Genomic DNA, 20,404 nt, shown 5'->3' with positions numbered 1-20,404 from the left:
TGTAGACATAAAGTTCTACTCCTGTTTTTGTCACAAAAAAATAAGTTGTGCTGCTGAACTTCATTTGTTTGCAGTGACATGAAGAACCAGACAACAATGTTACTCTAGAAAACTCTGACTCTAACTGCACTAGGGAAAAGCTAACTTCCTACAAAGTGGAGGATTTTAATTCACACCTACAGCCCTGAACGTAGAGATGACCCTAGTAGAGCCGGCCATCCACATCCACAGGGGATGGTTCTAAGACCCCCAGCAGATACCAAAATCTGAGGATGCTCGACTCCCTTATGTAGAATCTACTACCCACATCCTCACATATATTTTTAATCAAATCATTGAGAGACAGTTCTTTATGCTCCTCTAGACTTTGAGGGATTGCTTTGACTACATAATTGCTTGTTAGGAGTATATTTTTTACAGAAATAAAGGGTGCACATGTGACCCCCTTTTTACACGGGTCCCTCAATTCTTGGCTTTTGCCTTAATAAGAAGTAAGCAGAAGCATGTGTAAACCCCAGGTGATGTGCTCTGGGTTACAAAGAGGCTACAAAGTAAACAGAAATAGCCCAAATCAGCAGCGAGTCGCAATCCCATTTTGCTTGTCCTCCGTATCTACAGTATCTACAGCACTGCTTTTGGTTTGAGTGTTCTGTATATAAAATATAGAAGTGGCTGAAAGGCTAGGAGGCATGGACTGATGAGAACAATTTCCAGGGCTTGAAAGCAGAACAGTCGTTATCATTGTAGCGTACGCCCTTCCTGAAATGTTGCGGTTCCAGGTCATTTTTTTGCCAATCATACTTCTCCAAAACACATGCGTTAAAAAAATGGGAATTGAGGTGCAGGGTGAATGTAGCCTATTTTAGGTTTCCAAGATCTATTGCAAGGTGATACGTGTTGTTTAATAACAACAGCACAGGTTTTATCAACAACATAGCAGTGTTCACAAAAAGGAATAATAATCTGAAAAAACAAAAATGACAGTAGCAGTTCAACAGATTAAATAGACCAAATCAGGATACTTCAGACTGCGTCATAATTATTAATCCGAAAAATAACTGCAGCGAAAATACAAAAAAGAATTTTAAAAATAAAGAGAATGAAACCAGACCTGTATGGAATTCTGGGATATCCTTGATAATGTCCTGCCTTTAACACTTTGTTTCAGTCAGTACCTACAAAAATGCTACATGTTTGTTTCATTATATTTCAAACTCATCTGTCTTTCTGCTGAAACTGTTCAAACAAATGCTTTTCAGAATCCAAATTAAAATAAAGTTGTGCTCTGTCTGGCCAATTTGTTGCAATTCAAGAGGAAACTGCTGTGATATTAACATATAACAATGACACATTTTGAGATCCCAACCTTATTATTTATTTATTTCTATTCAAATACTGCATATTTTTTATTTCTACCTGGGTATGGGGCTGTCAGATTGTTCCGCACATCTTTATAAATAAGCTTGTGGTCGTCTGCAATGGGAAAATGTTGGCAAGGAGGACAGGGAGAAGAAGAACTCGCCACGATACTACAGTAGATTCACTGACGTACAGTAAACTCTGGTAATGAATCTCAGTGACAATATTTTGGCAATTTTGTCTTCCACTGGTGATTTAAGCAACAGCAACAACAACAGCAACAACATTTATTTATATAGCATATTTTCATACAAATGATGTAGCTCACAGTGCATAGATGTTTATCTTTGGGAGTTTGGCAATGGCCTGTTGTGCCAATTCCTAGCTTTGAGCACTGCTTAGATGTTTTATTTTTCTTATCATTCAGATTTTAAGCATCTCATTCGCCCACCTGTTTCCTATAACATGATGCAATATGACACACTAGTTTCTTATTGTTTCGTTAAACCTAAAAATCCACAAAATAGATATTTCTTTTTAAAAATTACATTTTTTTTTAATTTTGTGTTTGGCTTTTTGGAGGTTTTGGAGATTTGTTGAGGTTTGTTGAGGAACTGGAGGCCCCACTGCTTCATGGGGCTGAGGGGGCATTTGCTACACAAGTGAGCCCAGTAATGAACTTGATGCCCCAGATCAAAAGCCTTGTTCCACCACCATACTAATACTTGTATTTGGTTTTGGTCACAAACATCCAAAAATTGATTTCCTTTTTAGTCCTGTGTTATAAAGCTGAATAGGCAGAACCTGATCCATGTATGTCTGAAATGACTTCTGCTTGGATATTTTGGTAGAATATGAACATCTGGTTTTAGGTGTGACTGTAAGTTTTAAAGGTAAAGTAGTGGGCAGGCAGCATGTATTTTCTCCATGTTATTGCTTTTATACTTAGGCCTGCTAACTATGTTACATAAATCTGCTGCTATGCATCTTCTTATTCACATTAACAGATAATGCTCTCTAGTGGAAGCATCTTCCAGTACTATTCTAAAACAGTAAATTGCATCAGGCTTCCATAACCTAAATTCAGTGTTGCCTATCACTAACAGCTTTGGGTGCAAGAGAGGAATGAAGTGTTGACAGGTTGCCAGTATATCACAGTTGACACATACAGTAGACACTCATGCAGGGAATTTTATGTACAGTAGTTGTCAGTCAACCCAACCTGGCTATCTTTGGGATGTAGGAGGACTATGAAGACAAAGGGAGAACATATAAAACTGGACACATGCAAAGTCAGGGGGAGGATATTAAATTAGGGCTCTAGAGTTGTGCCCATACCCCCAAAAACACGTGCACTCCAAACTCCCATCCTATTACACATAACAAATATATAGCCTATTTGAGATGTATAAGTCATAAAAATAATCCTTTAGATCATAGTTTACCGCACTGCAACCCTGTTTTAGTGACATTAACTAGTTGCAGAAAGTAATAAAGAGCAGGGTATTGGAGAGTATGACAGGACTAGCATCTTCAGCCCTTAAGTGTGTCTGTTTTAAAGTTTGCCATTTCAGTTCCTGCAATGAAGTAGCAATTGCAGTTGTAAATGTACTTTGAACAAGTTTGAAATGTTTTTCAATCAATTATTAGCTCCAGTCTATTCTCTATTTTTTTCTTTTGTAGCTTAGGCTATAAATGCCACATGCTGTGGCAGCCAAGTTTTAATTTTCTGCATGTGAAAAAGAACTTTGAAATCAAAGGATGGAACTTTATAATAGAAACCAGGCAAAAATAAAGTAGTCACAGCTGCATATGCAGAATTATAGACAGGGAAAAATGCTTTATATTTATATATTTAAACTGTAATATCTGTTTCCTAATTGGAGTCCATATTCTGAACTAAATGGCGGCGGACACTACAGTGCTTGTCATCACATCCCACCCTACACCTCCATTAATAAAGTAAACCAGGTGTCAGGAATTTTGCCCAGATTTCCATTTAGTTGGATGTCATCCTTAAACATTGCAATGCCGATTGAGAAAAAATTATCTTATTGTTGTAAATAATGTATATACTTGTAAATGTAAAGAAGATTCAATTGTAAATGCAAAATTTAATGGGTTTTGTTATTTTTCAATTAGCCACTTTAAATAAGTTTTGTGCTTTTCAAGTTAAAGTTATTTCTTCACAATCTTGAAATATTTAATTTGCCACATGAAATTATGTTCTAAAGTGAAGCATTATTAAACCTGTTTGTGCATTCTAAAACTGAGTTGAATGGGGCTGTAGTCCAAATGTGAAGGCAAAAGCCTTAAAACTTAAATGAGCACGTCCACTTTGAGACAGAAAAGGTCTGATTTAGGAAAAGGTGCCTTCCATGTTTCTGAAGAATGCTCATAATGACAATTGTAAACTAAAGGTAATACATTTTTTTGCAGATTATTGGTACTATTTTGTTGAGGTAAGGATATACTTCCTGTTTGCTTGTCAGGACACAGTGGCCGTCACGGGTGGATTATTGACGTTTACCCTGGATGCAGAGCTTCAGGCAGCTTGTCATCCTACTTTTGTCTCTGCAGTTCTGTTTTTTCTGCTGTTGTATTCTGCCACGTCTTGTAACAAATGACGGTCACGCAAAACTCTGCCGAGTGTTGATATAACGACAGAGGAGCCACTGTTCACTGAAATCATCTGATGGCAATACTGGCACACATACTGAATCACAAACACACAAAGTTATTTAATAACAGATGCGCATTCGCATCATGTGTTGGTTTTTTTCCTGAATTGTGTCTACTTTTTGAATGCATTACATACTGTACGGAGTATATGGCAGCGTGATGCATGATAGTAAAGCATACACATAAGAGTTTCATTGTACAGTGGAACCTCTAGATACGAGTTTAATTTGTTCCAGCACTGAGCTTGTATAGCGAATTTCTCGTATCTAGAACAAACGTCCCCATTGAAAATAATGGAAATCCAGTTAATCCGTTCCGCATCCCAAATATATTAACATAAAAATCATTTTTCCTAACAAATAACACTGATAAATTATATATACTGTAGTCTACCTTTAATAAATAACACTGGTAAATAATATAACTGATTATTAAAAGAATCAAAACAGGTGTCCAAAGTGCAGTAGAGCATTCAATAAATCTTTAAATAAATAATCCTTAAAACAGTTGTGAAGTGGAGGTTTAAAGTACATAAGAATAACAGTCCTTTAACACGAGGTTAAAACGTCAACAGGAAGCAGTCTTCAAAAAACAGATGACAATCCCCGGTGCTTCTTCTCTGTTAGCGTCTCACCTGCTTCTCCCATGCGGGCTCTGCAACAGGCGAGACACTTAATGCAGCTGACCTTCTCTACACCGTCCTGCTTCAGCTGTTTGGCTCGCCTGTTCAGCTACACGCGAGCCTGTACTCGCTCGCTCTCTCGCACCGACTTCCTACAGCTGTGGATTCCTGCCTCCTCCTGCAACCTCCGTTCTCTCTCCTCTCCTCTCTTTTCTTTTACTTCTTCTCCCCCTTAACCGGCTCGCGCTTCTCTATATATGCGGGGAAGACATGGCAGCTGCTAGGGTTACCACTTTTAATACAAAAAAATAAGGGACGCATACGTATTGATTCAAAACGGGACGCGCAATTTCATTCTCAAATACTGGACGATTCCGTATTTTAAAGGACGGGTGGCAACCCTGCCCAGCCCATCAGCCACCGGACAAATCATGGATGTGGGCAGTTTCCCACCTGTGCACTTAGGTGAGAAACGCAGACACCGCAGATCGCCCTGCGGCTCGCTACAGCTACCACGCCCCCTCGCTAAGCCGCGAGCTATACCCACAGCCTGGCTCGTGGCTCGTTACGTGAGCCAATGCTCGTATTTAGATCTGAATTTTTCGCTCATACTTTCCTCGTATTTTGAATTTCTCGTATACAGAGGTGATCGTATCTCGAGGTTCCACTGTACTTAGTACACATAACAGTGAATCTGAACTGACCTGATTACAATGCTTTGCATTTTTTTATAAAAGCCTTAGATTTTTGAAAGAGCCAAGGCTACCTGCACATCCAGCACTAAACTGACAGTGCCAATCAGCACTCACCATTGTGCATTTTCTGTGACATGTCATGTGCACACATGGTAATTCAAATGCAGTCATATCTAGTTTATTGCAGGCATATTGTTCTGACAAGTGCATCATTAGTCAATTTTGTTGTTAAGTTTGTTGCATTAATTAAGGAGATGGGGTTGTGCCTCTGTGTCTGATGTAATTTTCGCTGCACTGACTTTGGATACAGTGTGGAGCAAAAACAATCAAGTAGCAGCACACAGAGACACGCCTTTGTGTCATTTTTGACAATAACCTGCCATAAGCTACCATACCTCAGATTACCTAACCTAATATTCTCATAATGCTTATATCATAGAAATTAAAAAGGATTATTGAAATATAATAATAATAATTCATTAATTAAAATATTACTAAGGTAATGCAACTGCTTACAACAAAGGTATTCAATTGCATTTATTGTATCTCTATGGAAGCTTTATTATTAATGTGCAATGTCATTAGTCGGGACGTTGTTAACTGAAACATGACTGTACTGAGAAAATGAAAAAAACAGATTATGCGATAGAGCCAAACTATGATGAAATGGATCAATACAGGTCAATTATCGAATTTTATAATGTATTCTGAGTGATCGTAAGCATGACACTTTTTTAGCAATTATTGTATAGTTGTCTGCAGAACAGAGACAGCAATTCACATCTGTGCATAACATTTAACAATGTCAGTTGTAACAGCACATAGCGACGACTTTTCAAAGTGAAACCATGCACCTGGGACTGAAAGGTTGCTGTGGAAGAAGACAATCAGTGAGATGAAGCGCATAACTGTTCTCCTTTTCCAATGGTTGAAAAATGGTTGAATCTCAAAAAATATAATTTGTTTTTTTTCTTTTCAAAATAACATGAATACACTGTTTTGAAGTTTGTGTGCAATATCAAGATGTGGATCAATACCAGTAACACTTATGGATATCTTCAGTAACTTTTAAAGGATTTGTTTTCACATTTGGACCCTGGCTCCTTTCATCCTTTTGAAAATTTATAAAAATTTGTATATAACTTTATTATACAAGGTTGTGGAGAAATAACCTTGACGTGAAAAATATCAAACTTCTCACCTAAGTGCACGCAGAACTAACTCTTTATCTCTTTATCTTTATGTCTCTAACTCTTTATCTTTATGTTTTGCTGTCCTTCTGTACTTTATGAATCTCTGTATTGGCAGAGATGTGGCATGGTGTAACAGTTGTCAGTTGCCTCACAACTTTAACTTTCTGGATTTAAATCCTGCCTCTGGCACTGTTTATGTCTATTTTACTGTTCTGTGGGTTCCAGTTTTTTTCCCACATCCCAATGACTCCCAGTTGCCCTCATATGTGGTGGTGAGTGTATCACAGAATGGAATGCCACTGCTGTTGAGGTTAGGACCATACCTTGAGCCTGATGCAGTCTGGATAGGCGCTGGGAATGTGAACTGTTTATAGGGAGTGAATCATGAAATGAATCACTAGATGGGGTTCCTGCAGATTGGAAGAAAAGATTTATTCATAAAATCCTCATAATTACCTCATATATTAAATATTATTTCATTCTTTATGTTTGACATTTAATGAGAAGGATAAATGATAGTTCAAAAACTGAATTCTGGCTCCAAGTAAAAAATCAAATGCTTAGAGAATATAGAAAAAATACACTAAGGTAAATAGGTGTTGGTGTGACTTAACTGATATTTAAACATAGCAAAAGCACTTGGGACATATTTGGCACTGCTTAATGTTCGGATTTAAGGTGTCATGTTGCCAGGTGTCAACCATGCCATGCAAACAAAGCAATCTGCTTACTTTCCATCTGTGAGCCAGGAGCAATATCAAACTAAATATGAGTTTTAGCTGAATCTTCATTGATAAAATGTAAAAAAGTAAAATCCAAACAGAGCATTTCATGTAGGAAGGATTTGCTTAAGGAGTTTGCTGTCATTTAAACAATGAAGTCAGTTTGCAAGTAAGTATTCAACTGCACGTCATACTTCTATGCCTTTGTATTCAAAAATTGAAAGGGGGTTAGTTTTGAAATGCCAGAGTAGTAAAAGTTAAAACATAGAATGTATAAATTTGAAATTTATTGAGATCTGAGGGTGAAAGTAAAAAAAATGAAAAATAATATTCTAATGTTACCATTCATCTGGTGTGTTTTTGTTTTTGTAAGCATTATTTAATTACAGTGAGTCATATATATTTAAGAACAGATCTCTTTGTGGGTTGGGGCGGTGGGTAGCGCTGCTGCCTCGCAGTTAGGAGACCCGGGTTCGCTTCCCGGGTCCTCCCTGCGTGGAGTTTGCATGTTCTCCCCGTGTCTGCGTGGGTTTTCTCCAGGTGCTCCAGTTTCCTCCCACAGTCCAAAGACATGCAGGTTAGGTGGATTGTCCCTAGTGTGTGGGTGTGTGTGTGTGCGTGTGTCCTGCGATGGGTTGGCGCCCTGCCCAGGATTGGTTCCTGCCTTGCGCCCTGTGCTGGCTGGGATTGGCTCCAGCAGACCCCCGTGACTCTGTGTTCGGATTCAGCGGGTTGGAAAATGGATGGATGGATGGATCTCTTTGTATTATCTGTATCCTAAAATTTGTAATTTTAATGCTGTGTTTGCTTACTTACAATTATTAAGAGATGAAAATCCCAGAATATGCTGGAATTCTTTGAGGAAGCAAGAAAAGTTTATGAAAAGAGAGGTTCATATGATTTTATTTATCTTGATTTTCAGAACTCTTTTGATAAGGTACCACACAAAAAATTAATGATCAAACTCAGGAGGATCTTTTTCAGAATCACAAAATGTTAAAAGTATTGTCCCTTACATATTAGTGCTGGGGGCTACCACAGAATACAGACTTGTGGTGGAAGGAATTTAATTTAATCAAATGTAAAGTGTTACATATTTGAATTTAAAATGTCAGTTTTGAATACACAATGGGAGGTCTGAAAGTTGAAAGTACCTCGTATGAGAATGTTATGTCATCTAAAAACCTCATTATGTGAAACCGTTATTAAAAGTATGAGGGTCGTTCAAAACGTTTCCACATATTTATATTTTTGTTGGAAACAGTGAAGGCGGGAGGAGTGGTAATTGGGCATTTAAAAGTTGGTACGATGCTGGGAAAATTGCATCGCAAGCGAAGGTGACTATGTAGAAAAGTGATGTAATTTGTTTTTGAAATTCTTAATAATAGAGTAAAAAAAAGTGCAGAACCTTTCCTGGTATCAAAATTTCAATTGTGTTCATATTAAATTAATTCATAAATTAAAACTATACTTCAGACATGAGCCTTTTAAGAACCTCGCTCCATCTACACGTGTCTGTTAAAATTATAGTATGCAAAGCAAGGTTGACACCAGGACAAGTTTAGCAGGGTGGCACCGGATTTTCAAAAGGGCACCAATGCATGATTACAATACAGAAATCACACATTTTTTTCAGTTTACAACAAACGTGCTTGAAAGTGCATAAGCAGCAGTTTACAGCAAACAGAACTTCTTCCTGCAAAGCACAACAACACAGGAACAAACTGTAACAATCCAACACTTGTTGTTTTGTGTAAGCTGGAAGCAGGTACTATTTGCTTTTTCAATATTAGTGGCAAGTTCATTTGTAATTGTATCCTCCTTATTGAATAAGTTTCTCACTGGCAAATGCAGTAATTTGGATGTTGTTGGCTGAAAACTACAGGTATTGTGATACTGAAGAGATGACTGCAGTGAGAAACCCTTGCTGGGTTCACAAACTAAAGTGTTAATAGTGCTGAGTTGTAACAAGGTTTATAGACAAAGATCCAGAGTGTAAGAGTCTCCAGTTCTAGGATTAAACCAATCACGAGTATTCTTTCAACCAATCACGATAAAGAAAATTATGGTAGTAGAATTGTCAACCCTGTCTAACAAATGCCCTTTCATAATGGGCAGTCTACAGATTTCAGCATTTACAAGATGAGCTATTAGTAATATACAGTATGTTTGTTTTGGATGCACACACTGATATTGTTATGATCACCCAAAACGAGCAGGAGGAATTTTGGAGTTATAGAAAATGACCAGGGGCCTCATGCATAACGCCGTGCGTAGAACTCACACTATAACATGGTGTAAGCACAAAAGCAGGAATGTGCGTACACACAGAAAAATCCAGATACAGGAATCTGTACGTACGCAAACTTCCACGTTCTACCGCTACATAAATCCCGATCAGCGTGAAAAGTAACGCATGTGCATGCGCCTTCTGTCCCGCCCCAACTCCCCCCAGAAATACGCCTCTTTGAATATGCAAATCAATATAAATAGCTCTTAAGCTCAGCCTTCTGTGAAAAGACAATGAGAAAAGCACGGGGGAAAATACAGTATAAGAATTTCAGCGAATACCAAATGGAGGCAAAGGAAAAACGTACTATTTGTTGGTTTAAACAGTGGTATAATCAACAAAATGAAGCTGATCAAGTGACAGAGTGTCGGAGAAACTCGAAAGCTCAAGTTCACAAAGTCGCACAGTGCCCGAAATAAAAAAGAAATCACATATCAAAGTCGCCGTGAAAAGGCAAGTTGTAGCCCACCGTCTGAGTGTCATATGAAAGCTTATTAGGGTACAGACAAAAAAAAAAATAGGCACACAGTGGGAAAAAAGCACTAAATGTCAACTTTAATCTTGAAAATTCCACTTTAATCACGTAGTTTATTTTGCCATTAAAGTAGAACATCATAAACTTCATCTTAAAATCGTTTAATTTACTAGTTTCTCAAATCCCAGTGTAACTAAAGTAGCACATTAAATGCTTTGTTCTGTATTTGATCTTCTATGTGTGTGAATCACTACCTGCTTCTTAAACGGGCTTTCTTTTTCTCTGACAGGACACAGAATCCATTACATTTGTGATATTACAGCTCTCTGAATAATTAAAATACTGAGATGTATACGTGATATCTTTTTCATGATGATAGGAATTAAAACATGTTATTAAACATGGGAACACGGTGGCGCAGTGCTTGTTCATGTCTCACGCAAGAGGCTTGCTGCGCCATGCATGACCTTTCAATGAAATAATTTATTGCAGCAGTACTGTCTCTTTCCAACGTACTAACCTCCAATTCCTGTCCTTACTTTTCTTTCTCCAAATACCCAATCACCACACAGTCAGCTCTGTAATAGACGTTAAGCCATCTGTAAGCTTAGAACGCCAATTCTTCAAAACTTTTAAGGAACATTGAAATATCTTCGTAGTACATGTTTAATTATTCTATCCGTCTATCCTTCCAGTGTCGCGTCAGCACGAGCAAGAATACAACGCAATGCAGGAACAATCCATGAACTAGCAAGCGCTGCGGCACCGTGTCCTCACATGTTTAATTATTAACAATACAGATGATTTAAATGAAGTTAAAGTTTTATCTGTATAATATAATCAACATATTTTGCTGCATTTCATCTTAAAAATGATATTGTCATCAATATGTAAATACGCACTTTATAAAGTGCAGCAGGTTGTGCAATATTATAACTGTATCCCCAGTTTACAGTGAGGTGATTGTACTTATAAGACCAAACAGTTCTACAAGGAGCACTTGATGGACTGATTTAGTGCATTTATAGTTCTTGGGATGAAACTTTTTCTAAACCGCGAAGTTCGTACAGGAAAGTCTCTGAAATGTTTTGCCATGGCTGAGGCAGCATCTGCTTCTTGCTATATACCGATAATTCTCTTTCTGATCAGCTGCTGCTGTGATTCCCCACTCAGATACAGTGATATAAATACTCCGAGTGGTGCAGTGAGAGTAATATGGAAAAAGATGATCTGCTGTGGCAACCCTTAACGGGAGCAGCTGAAAGAAGAACAAGATGCATTGAGAGTAACAACGCTAAAGCAGTTGTGGTATTTGGAATACTATGGCTATTCCCTGGACAATTATATTGGTGCAGGTTAATTACAATCAGATGCATTACACTAATAAACAATATGCAGTTAGTTTCAGTGTATTTATAAAGCCGCATCAGGAATGTGGATCTAAGAAAGAAAGGGTGACCACACAGGAACAGTAGTACTGCTTTGACGCTGGGTGCCGCCAGTCTGCAAAACCGAGCAGATAAATTGCATACGCCAGGACATGAGGTACCATGGAAAAGTGCGTGGCTTTACGCCATGTTTAGGTTTTATACATCGTGATTTGAGCGTGGAAACGTTCGTACGCAACATTTCTGTGCATATGCACCGTTTATACATGAGGCCCCTGGAGATGGAAAGAATTGAAGGGGTCAACAGAACCATTATCTAGGTGCAAGCAAGAATTAGTAAATCAAAAGAAGCTGCTGGATCAGAATGTCAAAGGTAAAACACAAAACCTTAAATAATAATGGAAAGTCATCAGACAAACTTGTTTTATTTGCTCCTAACTAAAACTAATCCTCATTACTTGTTTAAAAGATGGATCTTGTGCCTAGATGCAAGAAGATATATGCTTCCATCTTATGACATTATATCATGAAATGTTTGTCTAGCAACTGCAAATAACTTTGCTTCAACCATTTAAAGATTTACAAAAAAATGGGAACTCATCAGTGAAGTGTGTGCTCTAATTTGGGACTGTGTGTATTTGTGACAGATGTGAGTTCAAGAAAAATTTGCCCTTAATTACTACACAATGTGGCTTCTTTCATTCAAGAAGCTCTGTATTCAACATCATGTGTCTGTATCTGAAGTCTTCTTCTTCAATAGCAATTCCCATTTTTATATGAGGTTGCTATTTTTTGATTACACTGCTCCAATAGTGGTTTCGGCGTGATATTTATGGTTGCCTGTGTTTCCTGACAAAAAATCTGCTGTAAATGTGGTCCTTGATGACCGAACATTTACATCCACTCTACTGATGATTCACCAATCAAAATACAGTACAGGACAGTACTTGCTAGAGGCCAGTATCTCAACTTGAAAATGCAAATGTGGTGAAAATGACAATATTCATTTCAACGCATATTTTATGTTGTGCCTAGTGTCATCGAAAAAGTTAAAGAAATAGTTAAACAAGTACATAAATGAATAAGCAACAAAAAGCATATTTCATCCCACATTATTTAATTACTTATGCATACATCCATCCTCTTCCGCTTATCCGAGATCAGGTCGCGGGGGCAGCAGCTTGAGCAGAGATGCCCAGACTTCCCTCTCCCCAGCCACTTCTTCTAGCTCTTCCGGGAGAATCCCAAGGCGTTCCCAGGCCAGCCGGGAGACATAGTCCCTCCAGCGTGTCCTGGGTCTTCCCCGGGGCCTCCTCCCGGTTAGACGTGCCCGGAACACCTCACCAGGGAGGCGTCCAGGAGGCATCCTGATCAGATGCCCAAGCCACCTCATCTAACTCTTCTCGATGCGGAGGATCAGCGGCTCTACTCTGAGCCCCTCCCGGATGACTGAGCTTCTCACCCTATCTTTAAGGGAGAGCCATGACACCCTACGGAGGATACTCATTTCAGCCGCTTGTATTCGCAATCTCGTTCTTTCGGTCACTACCCATAGCTCATGACCATAGGTGAGGGTAGGAACATAGATCGACTGGTAAATTGAGAGCTTTGCCTTATGGCTCAGCTCCTTTTTCACCATGACAGACCAGTGCAGAGCCCTCATCACTGCGGATGCTGCACCGATCCAATTATGCTTCCATGTCATTTTTTATTATTTATTTATTTAGATATTTATTTACATTGCAGTCTTTTAATTTATTTATATAATGTTGTCTGAAATCTTCCTCTTCTCAGACACATGCACCAAGGGGGTGTCTTCAGGAGTCTATAAAGGTAGGAACAGCGGTAGAACATGAGCTGATGTGGTTGTTTACTTCTCCTCCCTTTTTATTTATAAAACCGAATACGACTGGCTGGAAAACCTCGGATGTCTCTTCCTGCTCAGGCACAAAAATTCCTCCCCCTTTGCTTCCTATGTTATTTAAAAAAAAAACACACAAGTCCAGAAGACAGCATTCAATAAGAAATATGTATCCAAAAAGAGACAGAGCTCTGGTTAAGAAGTGCCTTCTCATGACAAGAACATGGCCGCGGATTGGGACTCTCCCTGATACTCCTGTTTATTTCATTATTTTGGACATTTATTGTGGAGCTATCCCAACCCTTCATCTTATCATTCACAATATTATTACACTACATAAGCAAAAAAACAAGATACCGCAATGCAAATCTCATGAAGTTCTTCATATATTCTGTTACAACAAAACATGAAATCGGCCAAGAGAGACCCAATGACAGAGAAGAGCCAAAGGTCATAAAGTTTAAAAAATATGGAGATTTCAAGTTCCAAAAGTAATATTATAAGCTTAAGTGCATATAATGTGTAAGGCTAATACAATAATTTTGTAGTTAGAGATAAAAAAAACAAATCCTACCTAGAAATAAAAACACATTTTTGGTTGCATGCTGAGTGACTCTTGTACTACATGTTTGAATAAAGTAGCGCTTAGCAGGGGGTTATGGTGCCAAGTGTTTCCCTGCTCTTTTGTCTTAAACACTCACAGTAGAGATGATACAGTTTGCCTTGCCTGTGTGAGATGTTAGTGTAATGCTCCAGGTTTCCACAAGGCTGGCAAAGGAGAGTGTCAGCTTATCTTTATCTTTCTCTTGCACATTAGCGCTACCTGCCAGAGGCACAGCAGGAAACAAAAGACCGTGGTGTTACTGTTTACACCAGGTACATCTGTTCTAGGCCTGTGACTCATCATTCATAAGCTCACAGCTTCTTCCTACAGTTGATCTGATGCACTGTTTGATGATATTTTTACATTTATAGTATCAAAATATGCACTGATCTTTTTTTTTTAACTGACCTTTTACTTTTTGAAGAACTGAACAAATTCCCACATATAACATCTCACAAATTCCTGAAATGTTCTTTCATTGAAGAAGCTTTTTTGAAAATTTCTATTTAAGGAATCATTCACATATAGCGCTCTTCTCAATAGGCTGACTGAGAACTTGTTTAGATGTGCAAATATAAGTAAGTAGCAAAGATAAAATTAAACACATACACTTAAGTAGATTAATATAGTTAAAAGCTCCTAACAGACAACATGAAGGTAACATAAAATAAAGAAAGATAGTGCTGCTGAAAATAGTGGAGATGGAGCTAAAATGTGCATAACATATAGGAGAGAAAAAGCCCTTTATTCACCCATAAGCCTCTGAAAAAGTAAATGTTAAAGCCCAGATGACGTAAATCATTACTTAACTGAGTTTACCTGACTGAGAGACAGTTGGCTCTCCATATCCTCTGGAATAGTGAGCATTGATCCAAATATGTGCTTATAGGTATCAAGAGTGTGTTATAAGGATTGCTAAATGATGTGGACTTTAATGTTTCTGTTGGTGGTCTTCTGTTCTAAGAATCTCATTCTGTGTTATCCCAAAGAAGCCTGATTTGATTGTGATTTTGTGATGGACGAGACTGATATATTTAAATGAGTATACTTCCTTTTTTCAATACTTTTGAAATATTTTCAAAACGTTTCAAGCCTTGCACATGGAGCATTATCTAGTTGGTAGTCACATACTACCATGACAAAATTAACTTGAGTAACAGTGATACTTTCAGTCACAGGTAACGAAATAGGTTTAAAGACACTCTCAAGGCAAACCTTATAAAAAGTTGGATCATCATCTTCATCATTGCTAGCTGAGAAACATTGGACATCGCAAACAGCGAACCCTGATTAAGCAAGAGAAACTTCATTTTGAGACTAACTACTGTGGGACATGGCCGGCCTTTTATCCCGGCCAATACCCCCAGGCCGCCAGGTGGAGCCCTGCCTGCAACACAGAGGTGCCCCGAGTTCCAGCAGGGCATCATGGACAGTGAAGTTTTTCATCACAGCCCTGCTGGATACCATGGGAACCTCCAGGGGACGCTGCAGGAAGACCCAGAGACTATTATGTGCCCTATAACCCGGAAGTGCGTCGTAGCCATAGCGACAGGAAGAATGATGTGCTTCCGGGGTGTAGAAGAAAAGTTTTTATATGACCCGGAAGTGTTCCTAGTCACGTGGACAGAGAGGGTGAAACACTTCCAGGTCAAGGACTATAAAAGGACTATGGGAAATCCCAGACATCGAGCTGAGCTGGGTGGAAGGGTGGCAACGCATCTGGGAGTGTGGAGGATTGTATTGTTTGATTATTTGTGTATTATATGAGTATTGTGGAGAGGAGGGTGCTTTGTGCACTGTATTGTCTAAATAAGTATAATTATTGGACTTTTACCTGGTGTCTGGAGTCAAGTCAGAGGGTTCAAGACGACAACAGCACCCTCTATCTCTCACACTACTTATCTAATGATGCAGTGGACCTTGTAGACAAAGCTAGATGTGCAGACAGCAAAGTCTTTGTCTTACACAGTTACAGCCAAATGCAGGATAAGACAGAACATCTGCCAGCATGGGAAGCATTGTGGATATATATGAGGTATAGATAGAAATGTTCCAATTAGGCTGAGGGGCAGGCTTTGTGTCACTGCGTAATATTTGATCCTAAAGAGAAATACAAACAGCAACAAAATTGAGGATCTTCTAACATCAAAGTAGTTCTTATTGCATGTTACAGAAACATAGCGAATGACCAAAATGATACAACATATTATTCACACTTTTATCAAAAATAGCCTGTGAAGTAGTTTCAACATATGGTGGCCTCACAAAATAAGAAACAAAGACATGTGGCACAAAGCAGGACAAGAGCCAGTCACCAAGCAAATCCAGAGAAGAAACAGGGGCTGGATTGTATTTACCCTCAGGAAACCTGCTTCCAAAGCACACACTAGGCTCTGAATTGGATTCCTCGGGGAACAAGGAAGAGAGGCAGACCAAGAAACACCGGGAGGTGAGACCATGAAGCAGAGCTAAAAGAGTATGGCACAAGCTGGGAAGAGATATAAAAGACAGCTCAAAGCCAAACTTGATAGAGAGGTGCCATTTATGGCCTAAGCGCTGCATAGAGCTATGGGCTTAAGTAAGTATGTAAGCAACCGAAGGACAGGAACAATTTGTGGAAGCACTTCCCATTTAGAAACTGTCTCTACTGCCCAAGATCTACAGCTTGATGACTGACTTTTCTACCATCTAAAGCCCATGTTACACTGCAGAATGTTTTCTATAATTTTTAGTTGTAGGCTTCATTTATATAAGCTTAGCCAGTTGTTGGAGGCAACAATGCATTCCAATGCCTCACGTCATGTAGTTTGAAATTCCCAACTTACCTTCACAAAATCCAAAGGCATCATTTTTCCTTATGCTTTGGGGTGGGAACTTTTTTTGAGAGCTGACAATGAATAAGCACTCTCTCAGACATATAATGCATACAATGCATCCACAAAGAAAGAAAAGAAATGGTTGTTTTGAACTGCACAAATAGAGGCCTGTCTGTCCAATGCCTTCTGGTTTTTGTACCACAACTGAAAAGAAAAGGGGAAAGGGAAGGAATGATATTGCATCTGAATTTGCCTTTACTAGAAAGCTTTTGTACACCAGCACTGTCAAGTAGTATGTTAATTGCCTGTCTGAGTTCAACAAGCTTATAGTTCTTTGAAAATGTAAAACTGTGATGAAAAGTGGTGAGACAGATGAACAATCTGTTATCCCCTGAGATTGCTAAATGTGTAATCTGACATCCTCAAGGTGGCGAGATCCTGGAACCTTTGACATTAAATTTGACATGTCTTTTGACTAGAAGTCATCTAGTGTTCCGCCAGCCTTATGGAAATGATACAGATCCCAAATTCCACACATATGACCCATGACAATGGTCATTCTCATTTCACGTGGCTGCCTGAATAGAGATTACAAATCAAACAAAGGTGCGTCTGTGCCATTACACACCCTACATCATTAAATCTGGAAAGATAGGTGAATGTTTTTAACATATTTTAGTCCTTTCATCAGCTTGGATCTGCTTGAAGCAGGATTAATCAGACCATGGGTCAGATTTATAAAACTTCCATTTGCACAGAAAGAGACCTGAAATGCACATGGTTGGGATTTGTAAAAGAACTGGGCGTATAGTTACCCTTGCATATGCAACATTCCAGAGAAAACGGGAAATGACAACACCCTTAAGAAAGTAGGGAAATGCAGTAATACAAGTAAATGACGATCCATCCATCCATCCATTATCCAACCCGCTATATCCTAACTACAGGGTCACGGGGCTCTGCTGGAGCCAATCCCAACCAACACAGGGCACAAGGCAGCAAACAAACCCCGGGCAGGGCGCCAGCCCACCGCAGTACATGACGATTTATAAGTATAATAATTCATATCACCAAGTTGTTACTATGATGTGCATTGACGTGACGTACATATTAAACCTCAAATGTGATGAATATGATGTATACACTGTGTTGTAGTTGCCTTTAAAGAGGACCAATGCTGTGTATTTGCACTGAACAACTGCTTGGGTTTTCCTCAGTTTATATTGGCAACTTGTCACTTCTCAATATTAGAAGGCAATGCAATATCTTGTTGTCAATAATTGCATCAAGTAAAAAACCCAGTGTGATTTACTCTCTGTGTACGAAAACCTATAAATCTCATGTCCTACAGCCTGTTCACAGCCTAATGGTTTGACACAATATGGCTTGTTTGGTGCTTCTCAAGACTATGCAAACAATTATATATGAAGGAATTGCATTTTTAGGGACTGGGAGGATTTTATTGTCCATGATAATGACTGGCTTATGAGCTGATATACTGTAGGTTTCCAGGAGACATTCTCTTTAGAACTATGTGCTGAATTGGGCTCACCAATAAGAAGACAAGCTGCCTGGAATCGGCTATATCAGTTCAATCCAGGTTTTAACAACAGTTGGCTTTCTGGCAACAGGTCAGTAATATCTCAGCCAAGCTTCAGGTCCAACCTTTTTGGTACGCTGGAAGTCATAAACCCACAGAAGAGGTGCTACATTCAGTTTACAGATGGAGTGTGTGTACAGGTGCATAAAAAACACAATTTGCAGCAGTGATTGGTTTTAATTATGTATTTGGCGCAATTGACTACACTCATAGTACAATGAGCACACCTAGAGAGAATGAATCTGCTTTTGTTACAGTAACTGTAAGCAGTTAGATTCCATTAATGCACAAGTCATCTGTGATGCCAAGATAAGACTAACCAAGGTCAGGATTGCTCTGACATAATGCCGCATAATAACCCATCTCTAATTACAGATGCCATTCACAGATCGAAATCAGAAACCACAGATGTGTGTTATTCCACTCTGCCAGTGATGAGCGATTTATCTGCTTCTTCACATTGTTTCGTATTTTTATTTCAGGCATGGTATGGCTGGTAACATGTTGCCATTCATATATTTTTGTGCTTGTTGATGACAGCCACACTCAGGCTACCAAATAAAGGTTATTTACATGCCTTTACTTTAGAGACAAGAACTTGTATATCACACTTTCCAAAGTGTTGGGGTTTTTCCTCTCCTCTCTTGTCTCCATTATTTACATCTAGTCATTATACACAATATACTGTATATAACATCGATTAGCATAGCCCATATATGGTTATTTCAGAGTGGCAAGTGGGTGGTGTTTGAGCTGCATTTTCCGACACACATTTACATTTACATTTAAATTCTGTACAAATGTGTCTATGCCAGGTTTAATAAATCAACGTTTTTGGCATACACATATTTTCATAATCTAATCCTTGCAAAGTTTTACAAATGAGACTCCAAGTGTTCCAAAACTCCACTATCCAACATTTGTTTTTCTTAGTCCATGGAAATCACACTTTTTTCTGCAAAAATGGCTGCAAGTGTGCAATGCTAGAACAGGCGACGTGTTGCATTCTGATATTTCCATGTGTGCATAACTGTACATTAATTGATGTACAGTAGCTCACAAGTCAAATCTGCATCCATCTGATAGGCTACAGGTTTGCCATTAATCAGGAAGGTAGGATTTCTTGCACTAAAAAGAATATAAATTTGTTTTGGACAAACAAAGAATGTTTATATGATTTCAGTGACGCAAGGAGCAGACAGGATTTTTTAAATAGTTGCTAGTGATTAAGATATGACTGGATGTTCAAATGTACAATTTCTTTTTATAGAGAAGTTTGAAATTCTGTCTATATTTATTGTGAACATTAGGGTAGAACTTTGTGTTGTAATTAAGGCAGGACATTTGCCACTTTGAAGGTATCAAGAACAGTCAGAAGAGATCTGTAAATGTACGAGTATTAAACATGGACTCTGCAAATACAGTCATTAACATGAATTGATAGCCTTCCATCCTCGTGTTTCTGTCACTCTCCACTAGTGGCTGAACTGAAAGAGAACTAAATGAAAAAAGACATTAAGAGTGACAAAAACCTAGTGCAAGAAAATACTAACAATTTTTATAATATTCTTAAACAACCATTTTAATTTGCATTGCTAAATATTCTGCAACATGCAGTATGCCCTAGTCACTATTAAAGAAAGCAATGTGAGAATAAAATTTAATAATAAGTATAAAATCAATAATGTACAAAAAATAAAATATTTCTTTATTTTTTTTTTGTTCATTTAAACCTAATAATATTTGAAACCCTAGGTGCACTGCGCACAAATTTAATTTGATATTCAATAGGAAAAATGTTCACTTATGTCCAAGCTTTATTTAGATTGTCTTCTGAGAATTGTTACTGTGCTGGTTGAGAGAAATAAGCATGTAGTAACATTTTGCGTCTGTACTTCAATCAACTATCTAAATGATATGAACTATGTCGTACCAAATCATCAGTCAATTTGTGACATTTGTGGTCATATTAAAATGATTCAAAGAATGTTAATTAGTGAAAGATTTTGTTTCACTATGAGCACTCAGTATACCAGTTTATTTGTTATGGTCACCTATTGTTAAACTTGAACACATGCCAGTTTTGTTTTGATCCTT

The 20,404-nt window shown here is 38.4% G+C and overlaps 1 protein-coding gene across 1 annotated transcript in view; it reads left to right on the top strand.

Moving 5' to 3' along the window:
* pth1r (parathyroid hormone 1 receptor) overlaps positions 1-20,404 on the top strand; it is a 462,399-nt gene that overhangs the window by 231,147 nt on the left and 210,848 nt on the right. The gene's annotated exons all lie outside the window — the stretch shown is intronic.

This window comes from Erpetoichthys calabaricus, chromosome 6 (assembly GCF_900747795.2).
Source record: "Erpetoichthys calabaricus chromosome 6, fErpCal1.3, whole genome shotgun sequence".
Lineage (NCBI taxonomy): Eukaryota > Metazoa > Chordata > Cladistia > Polypteriformes > Polypteridae > Erpetoichthys > Erpetoichthys calabaricus.
Note: the sequence above shows the minus strand (reverse complement) of the source record. Positions and strands in the feature narration are given on the sequence as shown.